This window comes from Ruditapes philippinarum, unplaced genomic scaffold (genome assembly GCF_026571515.1).
Source record: "Ruditapes philippinarum isolate M1 unplaced genomic scaffold, ASM2657151v2 ctg10544_1_1_1_1, whole genome shotgun sequence".
In the NCBI taxonomy this organism is placed as follows: domain Eukaryota; kingdom Metazoa; phylum Mollusca; class Bivalvia; order Venerida; family Veneridae; genus Ruditapes; species Ruditapes philippinarum.
The window spans coordinates 3329-15383 of NW_026860134.1; the positions used below are offsets into that span (position 1 = coordinate 3329).

At 33.5% G+C, this 12055-nt stretch overlaps 3 non-coding genes across 3 annotated transcripts; all 3 read left to right on the top strand.

The window, feature by feature from the left end:
• Nucleotides 1-3978: 3978 nt before the first annotated feature.
• On the top strand, nt 3979-4051 carry Trnaa-ugc (transfer RNA alanine (anticodon UGC)). Its single transcript has one exon. It is a non-coding gene; the product is annotated as a tRNA-Ala (tRNA).
• A 6261-nt stretch (nt 4052-10312) lies between these two features.
• On the top strand, nt 10313-10386 carry Trnai-aau (transfer RNA isoleucine (anticodon AAU)). The gene has a single exon. It is a non-coding gene; the product is annotated as a tRNA-Ile (tRNA).
• Nucleotides 10387-11072: 686 nt separating this feature from the next.
• On the top strand, nt 11073-11145 carry Trnaa-agc (transfer RNA alanine (anticodon AGC)). The gene has a single exon. It is a non-coding gene; the product is annotated as a tRNA-Ala (tRNA).
• Nucleotides 11146-12055: the final 910 nt, after the last annotated feature.

Sequence of the window (12055 nt, forward strand, 5' to 3'; positions counted from 1 at the left end):
TTTTTCGCAGCAGCTTTTAATTCCAGGAATACAAAATTTCTGTACTGGAGTATTTTGAACGGTGGCAGATAAGTGTATTTGTAATTTTTTTTTGATACTTTTTTTTTTTTTCGTACATATTTTTTGTTTGTTTGTCGTACATATTTTTTTTAGTTTTGAATACATACTTTTTTTCGTTTTGCAAATGTATTCTTTTTCAGTTTGCATACATATTTTATTTTAGTTTTGCATACATATTCTTTTTAAGTTTACATATATTATATAGTCCGTGGTAACCCAAAGAAAGGTTCTGCATATGGTCTCGATGTGGTTAACATTTGTCACAAGGTGCCTTAAAATCCTTTATAGGGTTTCGGAGATATGGAGCGGACATGGAACCCAAGTCTTTATCCTTTGACCTGTTGGTGTGACCCCGACCTTGAGCCGGACACACCTGGCATATATGTTCTGCACATTATCTGGATGTGCCAAAGAATTGACCTAAGTTTCATAATTCTCAATTCTCAGGGGATGGAGTTGAGTGGTGCATATTCATGGAATATTAACTGATCACCAATTAACAGCCCTTTCCAAATAGACACTAATATAATAGTATATAATAATAATAAACAATTATTATATAAAATAGTTATAATATGAAAAAATGGGCCGAAAAAGGTCGGCCGAAACTTCCCCCCTCCCCCCCCCGAAAACGATTGGCCGATTTCAAAAATGGGCAGAAATGTGACCAAACCACTGTGCTAGTTTTATACTCAACTAATCTATGGGCTGTTATGAGATTTGAAGGCTGTTTTGATAGGCTAAAATATGTATGAAAAACAAAAATAAAATATGTACGAAAAACAAAAATAAAATATGTACGAAAAACAAAAATAAAATATGAATGCAAAACTAAAAAAATATGTATGCAAAACTGAAAAAAATATGTATGCAAAACTAAAATAAAATATGTATACAAAACTAAAAACAAAAAAAATACAAATGTCACTTTTATGCCACCGTAATTTTCTTATATATGAACACAATTTTTTAGATATTTCAAGTGGTAAAATTAATGAAACTTTTATCACTTAAGCATCATAAAGTATTGACCGCCATCTTGAACTCCACCTCAAATATTCCAATGTCGCAGATTGAAAATAAGTCAGTACTCAGTATTTAAGCAGAACTCAGATGACACCTTTAGACCTCTTGAACCCAAAGTGCGTTGATATGTAGCATATTAACGCACTTTGGGGTCAATTTCTCGAGTTTGACCCCAAAGTGCGTTGGACCCCAAAGTGCGGTGCGAAGTTTAACGCACTTTGGGGTCGGACCCCATAGTGCGTTTGACCCCAAAGTGCGGTGTTACAAAGACTTTCAAATATGAATACCAATTCTACACTTGAGTTCACCTTGACCAAGGCGTCCTCAATTCGTCCTTAAGGAAGCCTTTCCCGAGTTTGAGTGGAGGTTGAGTTCGAGTGACGACACTGAATAAAGCTATAAGTGTAGAGTAGCGCAATGCTGATGTTAACAAGATATGTTTGTAAAACATGTATGCCACCCTAAACACAGCCAATTTAATATTATAACATTATATTTTTAAATGTGTATAAAAAATGCATAGTAAATTTGTTATGGAATACATGTATATCATTACCATGGGGCAGAACCAATATGACCCATGGGTCCATGAATTGAGTAAACCCTGTAGTTGTCAATGAGACAATGTTACACACAAAATATCTTCTAAAAACAAGCTTTTCATGGTGAGGTCACTGTGACCTTTATCTTTGACCTACTGACCTCAAAATCAATAGGGGTCATCTACTAGTCATGACCAACCTCCACACAAAGTATGAGGACCATCAGCCAAAGCATTGTCTAGTTATTGAGCGAAAATGGCATGGTCTACGGACCGACGGACCGACCGACCGACCGACATGGGCAAAGCAATATACCCCCACTTCTTCGAAGGGGGCATAATAACTTATTTTATTTGACTTTTTATCGTTGGTACCGGTTGCCCATATGACCAACGTCCCCTGAAGATTGTTAGTATATTATTTTTCGGGGGGATAGTGCATGATACAGAAGACGCCCCGTTCCAGAGGCGACCCTGGTTCTTTTAAGTGCCCGGTGTAAAGCACCAGTACAATGCACCTCGGTTTAACTTATTCCCCCCCCCCCCCCTTTTAATAGTAAGGGAGATAGACTGTATCCAACAATCAAACTATTTTCAAATACATTTTTTAAACTTTTTTAACAATCTCACAAGCATCCCGCTAGAGTCCCGGTGGTCGGTCGGGTGATCCAGGAACGACCGGGGTACGTCCGTAACTCTGTCGGCAACGTCCGGGATGATCAAGGGCTCTGCCGGGGCTCTACCGGTGATTGTCGGCACTCTATCTGACCGTACTGGGCCTCTGCCGGGATCATCCGGGACTCTGCCGACATCATCCGGGGCTGTGCTAGCATGGATCTCAGCTTTTATGATCTCTTTGGTCGAAGACTTAACAGCGTTTGAATATCGTGTTAGGTCATCCGTCGTCCACTTACTATCTGCATTATCCGTAGTTTCAACTGGACTCTGCATGGATGGCCCGGAGTTCATCCTGGTTGTTATAAGTATGGAAATTGGGTATCGCCGTAGTGCTACCGTGGTTATTGAGACTGCAACAATATTTTCATCCCGGTTCGTCTGGGGTGGTCCCGGGCTTTGCCGGGATGCTGGTGAGAACGCTACTTAAATCGGTACTTTTAATCCCTATGGAAACCTTTATAACTGGCTGATGCATTACTGTTGATCATAGAAATAAGTGCAATTAACATATGAAAAGTTGAGACATTTATCGTTGACCGATTTGGACATTTATGAGCACCTAATTTGTTGCGACATTTTTCGTTAATTTTTGGACATTTATCGTTAAAGGAGTTTTTGGACATTTATCGGCGATTGAGACATTTATCGTCAATTTTTGGACATTTATCGTCGTTTGGACATTTTTCGACGTTTGGACATATATCGGCGCTACAACACTACGACTTATTTCTTTTGCTAGTCGTCAATCAAAACACAAGTACATAAAAACATTCACATACCAATTCCAAATTTATGGCTTTGTTGTGATACTTTTTTAGTCATATATTCTTCAAATGGAAAGGCAATGTTTTCTTATATCCGTATACAAAGAATGGGCTCTGAAACTATCTGTAGTTTAGCGAGATTTAATATCTTTGAACCAGGCTAAAATAAACCATGTTTTAACAAGTTTTCTCTAACTAAAGGGGAACTGTTTTGCATGTGGGTGTATGAGTTGTTTCATTACACTGTCATAAAACGTCTGAATTTATCATTCTATCCATCTGTTGATTTTTAGAAACTAGGAAACAAGTTCATTTTGAAAAAAATATCTTTAAATATAATACATGTATCTATTGGGGGAATTAGCTCAAGTGGTAAAGCGCTCGCTTTGCATGCATGGATCGATACCCAGATTCTCCATTGATTGTTTTCTCTAAATTCATATTAAAGGAATAAAAAAACTGAATTCGTTTGCACAATTTTCAATAATGACGGGCGTTTACGGAAGCACAGAGGGGACATTCCGATTTCACTTTATTTTCCTAACTCGTTTTCTTTGATTTAGAAACTGACACCAATTTGAAAAATGATTAAAGGCCCATAATGCCTCAGAAATGCTATTATTTTTATTTATCAAAATCTTTTATATTTTTGAAGTACTGTTATGTGTGTTACTCATTGGCCTTATCTTTGGTATAAACAGAGGCACATGTATAATGGTTATTATAGTCAGATTACTAGTTTGTTTTTTGCTACTTTCTTAACAAATAATATCATTATCAGTTCGACTTTTCTTCAGGTGATAATCATCTTAAATATGCTCTGAAATCATTATTTTCACACTATGAAACTCATTATTGCCTTATTTGAAAATAAAAATGAAAATAAAACAATATTGCTGTATATATAACGGGGGATTAGCTCAAGTGGTAGAGCGCTCGCTTTGCATGTGAGAGGTACCGGGATCGATACCCGGATTCTCCAATAATTTTTAATCTTCTTTGTTTATTTGTTTATTTCTTCCTTTCTTTATTTAAATATCTCAGGTTTGAAATATATGCAGGTAATACACATATACATTAACCACTTAGGGTGTGAAATGTCATACATGTAGTATATTTTATTATGTCTATTCTTGTAAAATGTTTTAGGCGCCAAAACTAGCTCGGTCGAAGAGAAAGTTTTCAACCGGTGATACGGTGTCAAAACTGTAAATGAAATAATAATAATAACAATTAACACTTTATTTAACGAAATTGACATTATGCATTTCGATGTCAAGTTTAATTGAATTAGCAAAATATTTAAAACAGATTGACTATTATAATGTTCATTGGCAAATAATTGAAAATGAAAAATATTTGAGCCGCGTCACGACAAAACCAACATAATGGGTTTGCGACCAGCATGGATCCAGATCAGCATGCGCATCGGCATTCCTAATTCCAAATAAATTAAATTATATTGAAATTAATATTCCTTTTTTTCATTTTCGAATTATTTAACATTTGGAAAACATTAACTTCTTAATATTAAACAGATAGATTACACCTTAAATAATAACATTTAAATCAAAGACAAGGCAAAGTTTATCGTTGGTAAATTACTTAAGGCTGAAGTACCAGTTACACAGAGCCATTGGTGATTGATCGGTAGTTTTTTTAGCCAAATTATGAAGTGAACCGATGACAACGTATTTAACACCGATATCACCTATTGGTTACTTGTTTTCCACCTATCAACTGCTATTGGGGAAAGATAAGTTTCATCGGTAAAAAATTACCGATTGGGATTTTTAAACACGTTTAAAATTCTCGATCGGTGAAACTATTTTAAAAATAACCGACGGCAACCTATATCACGAGATATGCAAGCTCTTAATCACCGATATCGCCGATCGGACAAAGATAACCAAATATGAATCACCGGCCATACCTGACGGAAAATGTTTAACCACTGATGACTAGCTATTAAACACCGATTAATCAGCATTACGCCCGATTTAGCTCCGATTTACAAACGATAAAAACCAAAAGTATTTCAGCATTAATTTATTTAATCATCGACCCATTCCCGTTTGAGTTTGCTGTCTGTCACCGATGGCCGTTTACACAGAAAACCAGAAATAAAATCACGCATGACAACCGATCATAACAGCGAGTAAATTTAAAATTAAATGACCGATTGGGGACCGACCGTCTCTGTAACTGGGCCTAACGGGGGATTAGCTCAAGTGGTAGAGCGCTCGCTTTGCATGTGAGAGGTACCGGGATCGATACCCGGTTCTCCAAAATAACTTTTACAAAGTACATATAAGCATTTAAGAAAATGTGATTTCGTAATAATTTTAAGTGAAAGCTGATTAATTAATATTTTCTTTGATAATACATGTACTTATGCATTATATAATAAACGTTACAAGAAAAAAATTAAACTTTAACTGCGTTCCAGTTTATTCGGCTGCAGATCATCCGAGTAATCATATGATTTTTGAATAAGACGCATGATAAACTGTGGAATGACACTACGACTTATTTCTTTTGCGAGCCGTCAATAAAAACACGAGTAAATAAAAACATTCACATACCAATTTTAAATTTCTGGCTTTGTTGCGATACATTTTTATTTACATTTTCTTCAAATGGAGAGGCAATGTTTTCTTATATCCGTATACAAAGAATGGGCTCTGAAACTATCTGTAGTTTAGCGAGATTTAATATCTTTGAACCAGGCTCAAATTAAATCATGCGTAAACAAGTTTTCTCCAACTAAAGGGGAACTGATTTGCATTTGGGTGTATGAGTTGTTTCATTACACTGTCATAAAGCATCTTAAAGTTTCATTCTATCCATCTGTTGACTTTTAGAAACTAGGAAACAAGTTCGTTTTGAAGAAATTTCTCTTAATATGATACATGTATGTATCGGGGGAATTAGCTCAAGTGGTATCTAGAGCGCTCGCTTTGCATGTGAGAGGTAACGGGGTCGATACCCAGATTCTCCATTGATTGTTTTCTATAAATTCATATTAAAGGAATAAATAATGAATAAACTGAATTCGTTTGCACAATTTTCAATAATGATGGGCCTTTAAGGAAGCACAAAGGGGACATTCCGATTTTATTTTATTTTCCTATCTCGTTTTCTTTGATTTAGACAATGACACCCATTTGATAAATGATTATAGGCCCATAATGCCTCAGAAATGCTATTATATTTATTTCTCAAAATCTTTTATATTTTTGAAGTACTGTTATGATAGCGAAAAAGTTGCTCATTGGCCATATACTAGAATTATCATTTGGTATTAACAGAGGTACATGTATAATGGTTATTATAGTCAAATTACTAGTTTGTTTACATTTTGCTACTTTCATAACAAATAATAATACTATCAGTTTGACTTTCTTCGGGTGATAATCACCTTATATGCTCTGAAACCATCATTTACATACTATGAAACTCATTATTGCCTTATTTTGAAAATAATAATAAAAATAAAACAATACTGCTGTACAGTATAAAAATAGAAAGAAAATGTTAGTTTATGAGTATGAAACTTAAAAATTCAATTTATCCTCGATATCTAACGGGGGATTAGCTCAAGTGGTAGAGCGCTCGCTGTGCATGTGAGAGGTACCGGGAAGGATACCCGGATTCTCCAATCATTTTTTATCGTCTTTGTTTTGATTCTTTCTTCCTTTCTTTACTTTAATATCTCAGGTTTAAAATTTATGCATGTAATGCACATATACACTAACCACTTAGGGTATCAAATGTCATAGTATATCTTAGCATATCTTTTCTTGAAAAATGTTTCAGGGTCCCAAACTAGCTCGGTCGAAGGGAAAGTTTTCCACCGGTGATACGGTGTCAAAATTATGAATGAAATTATAATAATAACAATAAACATTAAAGTAGTTGACATTATGCATTTCGATGTCAAGTTTAGTTGAATTAGCCATATATTTAAAAAGATTGACTATTAGAATGGCCGTTGACCAAAAATTGATAATAGAAATATTTAAGATCAATTGCGACAACTGCCTAAAATGTTGTATGAAAATGTCCATAAACTTAATTAATACGTTCCGAGGAATATTTTTAGAATTAACTGTGAGTCGCATGGGATATACACATATATACGAACATGGCAAAATCTTACGTTATTTGACTGTACACCCATCATTTACACGGGGATGGACATAATGTCACTTAAGTATTTAAAAGGTTGGTTACCTCTTTCAGGTAATTTAAGAGGATGGGACTATTTTGAAAAAAAAAATTTAACTCCAATCAAAAGCCAAGCCAAGACCTTCAGAAGTGTTAATGATTTGTAAAAATGTGATGGATTGCCGTGCCTGTTAATTAACACTATTTGATGTGTTGTAAGAAGTGACAAGAAAAAGGAGTGATATTACGATCATCTCATATTACTGTCCTCCTTCAGTGATTGATTCCCCTTCCTTGAATGGGCAATAGTAGTCGAACATTTTGAATAACGAAGAAACTAAATAAAATTAAGAATATAAGGCATATGATGCCTCAAAAATGAATAAATTGTTACTTTTTTTTAAATGGCTATTATGAATTAAACGTTTAAATAATAGTTTAAGAGATTGTTAGATGTTTGTTAAACAATTTTTTCACTTTAAAAGAAAAAATAGATACATTGTTAGGATCTCGCGTATTTATATAACGACCATGTAAGTAAAGCAAATTATTTCAAAATTGAACACAAATAAATCTACATGCCTTGATGGTATTGGCCACGTACTTCTAAAAAGTTCTGGGGATACTATTATTCATTGCATAACATCTATTATAGATAATAGCATTCATTAGGGTATTTTTCCTGATAACCTTAAGGAAGCTCGTTAAATCAGGAAGTAGAGACTTTTCTGAAAATTATCTTACCCACCATCACAAAAATACTTAAACGACATTTTGCGTCACATCTCCAGACATTTTTTCAACATACAAAAATTATACATGACAGACAATCAGGGTTTCGGAAAAAAACATTCTTGTAATACAGCATTACTTAGATTAATTGATGCCTGGATCAAAGATATTGATAATGGTAATGAAATTTTGATACACAAATTTGAAATAATATCATTTTTCTGAAAAAGCTGTAACTTTTTTTCGTTCCTATTTATCAAACAGAAAACAGACAGTTCAGGTAGGTAATTTAAAATCTGACATTTTAATGGTAAAATCAGGAGTTCCCTAAGTATCCATTCTTGGGCCCTTACTATTTTTGATTTATATAAATAAATAACTCCGTAATGATCTTAACCTCCCCCCCCCCCTTTTTGAGGCCTCAAACTGTGAAAAATTCACTGTTTTTCGTTTGAGAAATGTTGTTAAAAAAGTGACCACTTTTAAATGTTACATCAGGGGGTGGGTGCCAGATGGGGGGGGGGGATGTGCCCCCTTCTGTTTGGGGGGTTTGAAGGGGGGGCGGTAGTCCAATGGCCTCAGGTTGATCTTAGGGTAACTAGTAACCGGCGCTGAAAAGCCTTTTACTCATCTTTATTCATTGAGAAGTTGCAGCACTTTGAAATCAGTTTTGATGAAATAAAACAATGCAAAACAGTGATTTTTTTGCAATTTTGAGACGTCCCCCCGTTGTCATGGTAACAGGAAATTTACGATTGAGCATGTTGTTACAGAGGCTATGGTCTAGTCAACATTTGTGCCAATTTTCATCAGTATTGAAGCATTTTTCATAGTTTCATAGCAGTTTGAACTTGTTACAGGAGGGTTTTTGATGAAAACGGCCATTTTTCGCAATATGCTCATGGGGTAAAAGGTTAATAATAATATAGACTTGTATGCGGATGACTCTACACTTTACCAATCCGGTGACTGTTTACTGGAAATATAAGATAATTTACAAAAATTATATAAATGATTATATATAATAATATGTCTTTGTACCCAATAAAAACAAAATGCATGATAATTGGTTCTTCGAAAAAGGTGAGTACATGATACAAGTCTTGAAAATGTTACAGTTCAAAAGTTATTGGGCATTTATGTAGATAATGCATTAAACTGACATTATCAAATAGACTCTGTTTGCAAAAACAAAACTAAATACAAAAATTTCCCTCTTCAAACATATCATTTTTACCTTACTGACGAAGTAAAAAAAAATATTACAACGCGTACATCCTTCCTGTGTTTGATTATTGTTGTACGGTATGGGGAAAGGACACATACTCATACATCAATAAAGTAAACTCAATTCAAAAAAGAGCAGCAAAAAGTATACTAATAGACCGGTACGTTCACAAACATTAGATCTTTTTAATAAACTTAAATGGCTGAAAATTAATTTCAGAGTGAAATACCACACAGCAATTATGGTGTATAAAACTTTAAGCAATCTGGCACCATTATATATGAGTGAATTTTTTTTTAGTTTCTCTCACAATGAATTACATAATTTACGCTCAATCGCTCATAAAGATCTTGTTCTGAAAAGTATACCCCATAACAATTATTTAAAGGATTCTTATTCTTATTTCAGTATTGACGTTTGAAATAAATTACTTATTACTATCAAACAATGTTCGACTTTACAATCTTTCAAAAACAACTGTAAAATTTATTTTCGAAGTTTACAGTTTACATGATGAAAATTGATCACTTTATATTTTTATTGTTGTAAATGTTGAATCATCAGTTTTTTTCTGTTTTTTTCTGTTTTTTTTTTAATCATTACGAGTTTATCTTTAATTGCTATAATTAATATGAGTGTCATGAAGGCCATACTGAAAATAAGTATACTTCTTACTGTTAACTTTGTATATTACCTTCTATAAATAAAGATATTATTATTATTATTATTATCATTATAATAATAATATAAGGGTTGTGATCATGATGTGTCCGTCGGTGACGATTTGAAGGACGGTTAAATAAATGAAGATAATTGCTATCGCCTCGGTAAATATTTTTTCAGGACACAGATCCTATTCACCAGGGAAAAAGTGCATATTTGTATAATATCATATAAAATTTAAATTAGGAAAAATATAGAATTTATTTTATCAAACTTATATAAACTTTTAACAAAATAAAATTAAATAAACTAATACAACAAATCCTAGGATATATTTGTTTAATATTTTAGGGTTCGTTAGGACTGTACAAAGATTGACGGAAATGCCCGAAAAGTTGCGATGTAAAGCAAGATAGTGTGTACTTAAATTTTTGATCGCTGTATACACATGGCCGGTTAACTCAGTCGGTTAGAGCGTCGTGCTAATAACGCGAATGTCGTGGGTTCGACCCCCACACTGGCCAAAGTTTTTTGTGTGTGTGTTTTTTTTAAAATGTTGTCCTTTTTCTTTATCAATTCTTTACACATTATTTAGATATACTGATTGACGTTTTTAATTTATCTATTTTTTGGATTATTTTCACAAAAGGTAATCTTAAAATTACCCTATTCTATCAATACAAAAACACGTGGACATCAAAAAAAACAAGGTAATGTTATTAAAGTGTAAATTACAACAAATCTTCTAAAGTTATGACTGTCATGACAGATTTGTTTAACTTACCATAAAATGTGGGTTTTGTAAAATCTACTTCGAATTTGACATTATACTTTCTATATAACCACAACATCATACTTTTTTTGTCGCTGACATAATACTATTTAATTTTTATGCCCGTTGACAATAGCGGCACTGAAGAATTAACCTACAATAATCTAATCAGTAAGTGAGTCGGTCGTAGGTTCAACCCCAACCGTATACCTGCTTAAAAATTGTTAATTAATGAGAGAATACACATTTAAATAAGAAACAGACATTTTCCTCTTATATCATGACTCAATATCGACACGGGAAATATTAGCATTCTGACAAGCTAAATTCAACACTTTGATGAAATATTTATAATATTTATGATTTCTTTTAAAGTTGGCAGCATTTATTCAAACATTGTGTCTTCAATAAATATGTTTAAATGCTTAAAATAATAACGGGGAATTAGCTCAAGTGGTAGAGCGCTCGCTTAGCATGTGAGAGGTACCGGGATCGATGCCCGGATTCTCCATAAAGGTTTTTACGTCAAGGAAATTCAATTTTGATCGTTTTTGGTTTGTTTTTTTCTTCTGCTTTCCTCCTTCCTTCTTTCTTTCTTCATGTTTTATTTATTTTATGCTTTTTAACTTGTTCAACTGTCTTTGATAAGATATCAACAAATCAGGCATTAAAAACAATTTCGACAGATTATCATGATGGATGGATAATTTATATTAATGGTTGTGCGAACGCTCATACTATAGCGATAACTAAAAGAAAAGTCGCATATACTGACAAGCGAAACTTTTCGGCCCTTTCCGTCAATCTCCGGATAAGAAACCTAGCATACGCAGAACGGATACGTTATTACTGTCCAACCTACGCTGTAAAGATCAAATAATTAATATGTAAACAAACAGTGTAAACACATATTATTTATAATGCTGTGATTTGCTAATTTAGATTTATTATTATACCGTGTACAAGTTAGCTTAAATGAATTAAATGTTTAGAATTTCAAAGAAAAGTTAACACAACTTTATTCCTATTCATCGTATCATTTTTGTAGAAACCGGAAGTCAAAAAGACCAAACCTGTAAACATTAGTTAGGATTCGGTTATAATTGTACGCCCATGGACATTTTAAATTGAATCTGATTGTCATATATCTACATATAAAAATAACAAATGCAAATGTAATTTCAACATGTTTGTTATAATGATGTACTAACGTGCGTACAAGTTATGAGAAAACCATAAATTTACAGATATAGACATTATTTTCTCACTAACCAGATAGAAAAATCCGTAAATGTTACTAAAATGGCGGTGTTGGAAAATCTCTTCTCACATGGGCTTGTCTCACACTCCACGTGCAGCACTTCTTTACGTATTCCTACACATACTCCTATTTTAACAAAAATGAAATGTTACGAGGGCCA